Raw genomic sequence first — 6493 nt, 5'->3', positions numbered from 1 at the left:
TTTAGGATCTGAACTTTCAGGATGTTTTTTATGGACAACCAGAGGTAGTGATGGGTGAGAGGGGCCCTACCAACATCACCTTTGTGATATTATTTTGCTAACATAGGGAGAGGATGCTTTTGTGTCCTCCTGGGGTCTCTAGCACCATGGTGAACACTTTTGGGAAATAAAGTAACAGGTGTACGTTTATTAAGCATAGGAACAATCCTGTTTACTGCTGAAGAAATGAACAGAGACAGCACACCTCCCACCGCTGGGCTCAGGTTTCCCCTCCGGTGCACACAAGAGCAGGAGATGTTCCTGGACTTCGGCACAGCCCTGCTTCCTGAGATGGAATGTTTCCAAAATGGCAGAGCTATGTCAGCTTATTGCTTCTACAAGCATGAAACAAGATGCACCAACCAACCAGGCTGATGCACTGCTTCCCTCAGTGTGTCCTCTCTACACTACATTGCTGGGACTATTGAGATCTCTTTAAAATAGAGAAAATCTAATGGCATTTTCATTTGATCTCATTCCAGCAGAAGATGCAGACCCGAGAAAAGAAGAATCTGGTGGGATTTTCTATCTCACTGCAGGTTGTTGTTTGTTCCTCTGTTTGGTCACCCTGCTCAGCAATGCCTCTCTTCAAAGACTACTTAAACCTCAACCCTGAGCTGTTCTGGTCCCCTAGCAGTCCTACCTCCAGCCACCCTGGCTTTGGACATGCTCCAGCTTCCCTCTGTGGTGGGATGAGAATAACACTTGTTTCTGGTAAAGCAACCCCTATTGCTTGCACCTGTTACATACAGGTGATGCTAGTGTAAAGGATCGGCCAAGTGTTTCCCAGCCACCTGTACAGTTGGGCTACATGAGAGGTGTGGGTCCAGCAGCGTGTATTGTCTCCCTCCACACAGCATTTTGGAAGGAGATTTTGGGCTTGTCCTGAATGGACTGTGGTGGGAATATGTGTTATCAGGGCAGAAAAGGATTATATGGCCCTTGTAATTCAGCATGGGAGCTGTGAAGGTCTGTGGCCCCAGCTGTTCTCGTAAACCCCAACAGGAGAATTGCACTGAGCAAGAGAGCAGATCTCTGTCTTGACTGGGTGACTGAGGATGGATTTCACTAGACTGCACTTTAGATTTTACCTGGCATGGGGCCCACGTGTGGTCTCTACTGGAAAAAATTGATTTTGCCCTAAAAGATTATGTGCCTGGATTTATTTAGGCTGCAATTTGCATGAAGATATTAATTTTAAAATTAGTCCCCCAAAAGCACCGGGAAAAGAAAGAGGTTGACTGGAAAAAGGATTTCTGTTCAGCCTTAATTTAAAGTGGAAAATAATGTTTGTAAAACTGCATGCCAGATATATTGGAAGGATTTGATGTTATAATATAGAGTAGGTTAATGGCAGTTTTGTAATCTAATCTGCTGTTGAACTCTGATTTTAGCAACCGTCTTTCCTCCTCGGGCTTAGAAGGTCTTTGTGTTTCCGTAAACTCCAGCAGATTGGGAGAGTTCAGAGTTGAAAGCTCAGTGATTTAAATTCGCCATGCTGCTAAGTGCTAAGGCTTAAGAGGAGTGAATAACTGCAGCACAGAGTCTGTTACACACCAGGACTTCTCCAGCTCCCTGAGCCAGCAGCCAAATCCATCCCAGGTATTTGCACCCCGGTCCCCACAGGCTGTTGCCCATGGGGTGCCATATGTTCCTGCCTCATCTGCAAGGATGCTCACCAGGACCGCCTGCACACCCATGCTCAGATAACTCCCTGCAGGCAGGACACACCAGCAATTTTACTTCTAAACATAGCTCATTTTCTCCACTTTCAGTGGGCAAGCATGTCAAAAGGCAAGCCCTAGAAATGCCAGCCACATTGCACGGTGCTCCTGGGCGACCTCTTCTCCATGGGGACACGGGCTGTGGGCAGACAAATTCCTCTTGCTGCCTATTTTCTCAGAGAGGACAGCAAGCAGAGAAGATGTGCTGGTGCGGACCTCACTACGTGTGAATCCCATCCAGCAACACAGCCCACAATGGGTGGTTCTCCTGTGTGCTTCTTTAAAGAGATGCTGGAGCACCTTGGGCTCCATTAGAAGCAGATCTGAGGGGCAGAAGCATCTCGTCACGCTGGGTTTTTTCAGCTGCATGAGAGGACATGAACTGACTGTGCCTCTTAAATGATGCTTTTAAGTCAGCTCGACTGAAAATGTTGACAGACACTACGTGGATTTAGTACTTTGATACTTGTGGGGAAAGACTGGGGAAAGAGGAGAGGGATGTCTGACTGTTTAGAAGGGATATTTAAGGAAGATGCAGAAGAAGCAGCAGTCGGCAACTGGTATGCCTAACCTACAAATGTCAGCTTTACAGAGTGAGTCAGTCTAAAAATAACCTCCAATTGTCTCCCAGCTACTCCAGCAGCACAGTGAACACGCAAGTGGTTGAGAAAAATCACCAGAGGGGGGGAGAAGGATCTTCTGTCTGGCTTTTTTAAAAAAAGCCTATGCTTTTAGATATTTCTGATTAAAAAATGAAGCAAATACCAGCCTCTCAGAAGTCTAGATACAAGTTAACCTTGTTTAATTGTATCCACTTTATTTATTTTGCCTCTATTTATTTTACCTCTGAAAGGCAGCATAGGCTGAATTCCAGATATTCCCCAGAACACTGTAAATGTAAAACACGGGTATCCTTGCAGAAATGCATGAGAACGTACCACCCCCATTCAGACTAGACTCTCTTTCTAGACTCAATATTTTAAATGAGAGCATTGAATATCACTCCCTATCATTTGCATGCTTTCTTTTCTACAGTCTCCCTGCTCGTTTGCTCCTTTCTCTTTTTAGTGATCATTGAAACACCGTCTGTCTATGGCAGCATTAAATTAATCCATTACAATATTGCAGAATAATTTTTAATGCATGATCCAGAAATCTGCAGATAATTTCTTTTTTTTTTTCTTTTCTTTGTTTTTTTTTTTTTTATTCCCTGTCTGAAGCCATTGCTCTACAACAGGTGAATACTGGTTTCAGATGTAGTAAGAGCCAGAATAATGCCAGCACCTTTCCATCTCTATGCACTGCCATTTGGTATAGCAAACCAACCAACCAACCCCAAAGGAAAGGCCTGAGGCACTATGTTATTAGCAAACAAGCAAAAAAGCTCTTGAAAGACAAAAAAACTAAATATCTCTTCAGTGATGTACAGGACTGCTGCTTACCTGCAAAGATTCCTGAGATGGAACATGATGTTGGAGATCACAGGAACTATTTCTCTGATTAATGCTACATAATTCTCTGATTTAAGGTCTCTCTCCCAGCTGGGAATGAAGATGCCATAGGGTCTCTCTACTCTGCAACAGGAGATTTCTCCAGAAGCTGAGGTTTGAAAGAGTTAAGCCTGGAAAGTACCATTTTTTGACTTAAAACATTCCTCGCCTACTCTCTTATATTCCCCTTTTCTACTCTGTGAGTGGAAAAAAACCCCAGCAGGGCTCCTGACATAAACTCACAATTTCTCAAGAACCCGATGCTATATGCATTGCCATAGCAAGAACAGAGTGAAAAGGGTCAAGCTTGCTACTGGTAATGCTGCTGCTGAGGAAAGATCAGCTGTGAGGATGTGGAAGGGCCAGCAATGAGGGGGATGAGGTAGCAAGAAGTAGGATGCTGCACTGAAAACACACTGTACCCAGGCTGGAACTATGTCTCTCTAGGGCCAGTCATGACTGCTGCTCCATGATGGGGTTGCACCAGTGGTGAGAAAAGGTCCTTCTCCTCCTAACACCATGTGGGCAGGTCAGGTAAGGAGGACAGGAATGGTAACAAGAGTCATGTGAATGACTCTTTCTCATGGGGAAGCAGCGCCAGACACCTTCATACACTTGCCCTTGCCTGGTCTGTACCAGGATCTAACACCCCACAGCAGCACACTGAATGCATCAGTGCCTGGGAGCACAAGGACAATGCAGAGCTGGTGGCAGTGAATCACACATATGGGCACACTGGAAAGAAGCAGCACAAAGCATCATTAAACTGTTAATCAATTATTTGAATTTTCCCTGGATGCACTGGAATCAGCTCCAGAGATGGGCTCACACCGTGGAAGTACAGCTAGCCTTGGGCAGACCACCAAGTTTGGGCTGCAATCATTCAACATTTTGATGTCACAAGAGCTCCATATGTGGGTCAAACATGCCAGATGGCCTAAAATACACTGTCCTAAATATTCCAACACCTCTCACACCCCACAAAGCCACCAAACACCAGGCATGTAGTAAACACAGAACCGAATCCCCTCAGACGTGAGCTAGTGATGGCAAAATCAAGTACTCAGTTCAAGAGATCAGTTCTCCAGTTTGTGTGGCAAATTGATTTGTTTTACTCACTGATCCCCACTTCCCTAGTTCATTTAAATAACACCTCTCTGGAAGAGCTGATGGCAGGAGGCTTTGGTGACCAAGAGCCAGAGCTGTTTATATTTACATCATTGGTCTGAATCCAAGAGAGACTGATAGTGAAAGAAAATATTAGCCATCTGCCCAGTGCTCGACAGCCTTGCTAGCAATAAAACCAAGAACGGATTAGATATGGAGGTTGTCTGAATATCCCTTGCTAGGGATGTCCTTCCAGCTTAGAGAGGGGCTTCCTGTACAAAGCAGAGCCATCGGTCCTCTTGCCACCCTTGCCACCTGCTGTCAGACCAGCAGGTAACTCCGGCAGTCTCCACCAGAGACTCAACCTCTATGAACACCGACTTGTTACAAATATTAAAGGAAAAATATTGAAGAGGGGAAAAACCGGCTCTGTATAAGCCATTGCTCTTTCTGTTGGTGCATCACACTGTTTATGAACTAACAGATGCCACACAATGTCCAGTATTTATGGCAGAACATACAAAGGCGCAGTTGGAAAGTAGACCTTGCCCGTTACTACATTATTGCAATGTTCTTCTTTGCCAAAACAGAGTCCTGTATTTTCATATTTCGTACTTGCAATTGCATTTTACCACATACTAAAATCCCTCAGCTGTAAAGATAATACTTTATAGCCTTAGACCTGAGGTGTAGGTAGTTTCTGTAGTCAAACTGTCAGTACCACCAGCAGATGCTCAGGAGGTGGAAGGCAACTGCCTATGGCTTTGCTTCCCCTTTGATGCTGCAGCTGCAGCAGAGGGGCTGCCTTACCATGCGGATCACTTCTCTGCCAAACAGACAGCCTCTGAAACTGCTGTCAGCAATGAGAGACTTGTGGGCCCACAGAGACCACGCTGCTGACATGGGAAGCAAGGGGTACACCACGCCATGGCCTGGGTTTTTGGTCCACTTTGTCCAGGCAGATGCCACCAGCCCACGTCTGCACCTGCGTGGGTTGGGAGGGCACACATGTGCACTGGGATCGCAGTCCCAACCTTTTGCAACCTGCCAAGGAAAGTGGGCGGGAGGAGCTGCAAAACTGACTACTGGTGGCAACAATGGATTGCCCCCAATGTGGAGTGCAGCAGGCAGCACTGTGCCTACAAGCAAAGCATTCCAGTTGCGAGCGGTTGTTGGGTGGAAACACATTTGTCTCTGCTTGACCGGGCCAGTGAGTTTCAATAAATAATACCCTTTGCTTCTCACACAGCCTTTCTGTGGCAAAACGTTTGCACTGCCTTGCTTTTCATTGTGTGTCTCGGCCAGAAAGGTCCCTACCACAAATGATGGACTTGCATCATACCAGCTACACTTTATCACGTAAGGCAGTAATAAGTGCATGGGGGAGTACCATGCCTCAGGACAATTTGGGCACTGTGCAAAGGTCACTCTCTTCAGACCCTAATTGCTCAGCAAAAGTGACATTTAAATTGCATATCATTAAAATCATAACAAATTTATTTACCTCCTCCTTTATTTGGATTGGTTTTGCATACATTACATGTTTGATGTATTGCACGCTATGGGGGTCAGAGTGTGTTTGCATCATAAAATAATGTCTTGTGGAATCGCAATGACACGAGGTGCCAGGCTCTGAATATTACTCATGCACTGGCTGCTCTGGTAGGAGCTGCCACAGAAACCCAACAGCCGGAGAGGGCCAACGCTCCCTGAGATTTGTAGGAAGACAGTATGGCAGCTGTTTTAAGAAGAGCAGGTAATACTGCACAGGTAGTGGGCAAATAATATAGTGAACTCCTCTGGACAGTGGAAAGAAAGTTGCAGAAAAAGCACATATAAACATGTGCATCTTTGACACAGTTCTGAATAATTTCTTCAGTGCTAGCGTTGACATACATGTATACATATATGTATCTCTACATATCTTTCTGTCACATGTATATATGTGTGTATGTCTATATCTTTTTTTCTGTCTCAGAAGACATCATTCAAGCCAATATTTTTTAGGAAATGGATACACAGCTCATCTAACATGTCTAATAGGTGTTTTCTCTCTCGCTTGCCATTAGACTTCAAACACTGCATTTTATCTTCATCAGCCTCAAAACCACATTCGTCAGGAGAGCTGTTATA

Source organism: Columba livia, chromosome 1 (genome assembly GCF_036013475.1).
Source record: "Columba livia isolate bColLiv1 breed racing homer chromosome 1, bColLiv1.pat.W.v2, whole genome shotgun sequence".
NCBI classification, from domain to species: Eukaryota; Metazoa; Chordata; class Aves; order Columbiformes; family Columbidae; genus Columba; species Columba livia.
This window is presented reverse-complemented; position numbering follows the sequence as displayed.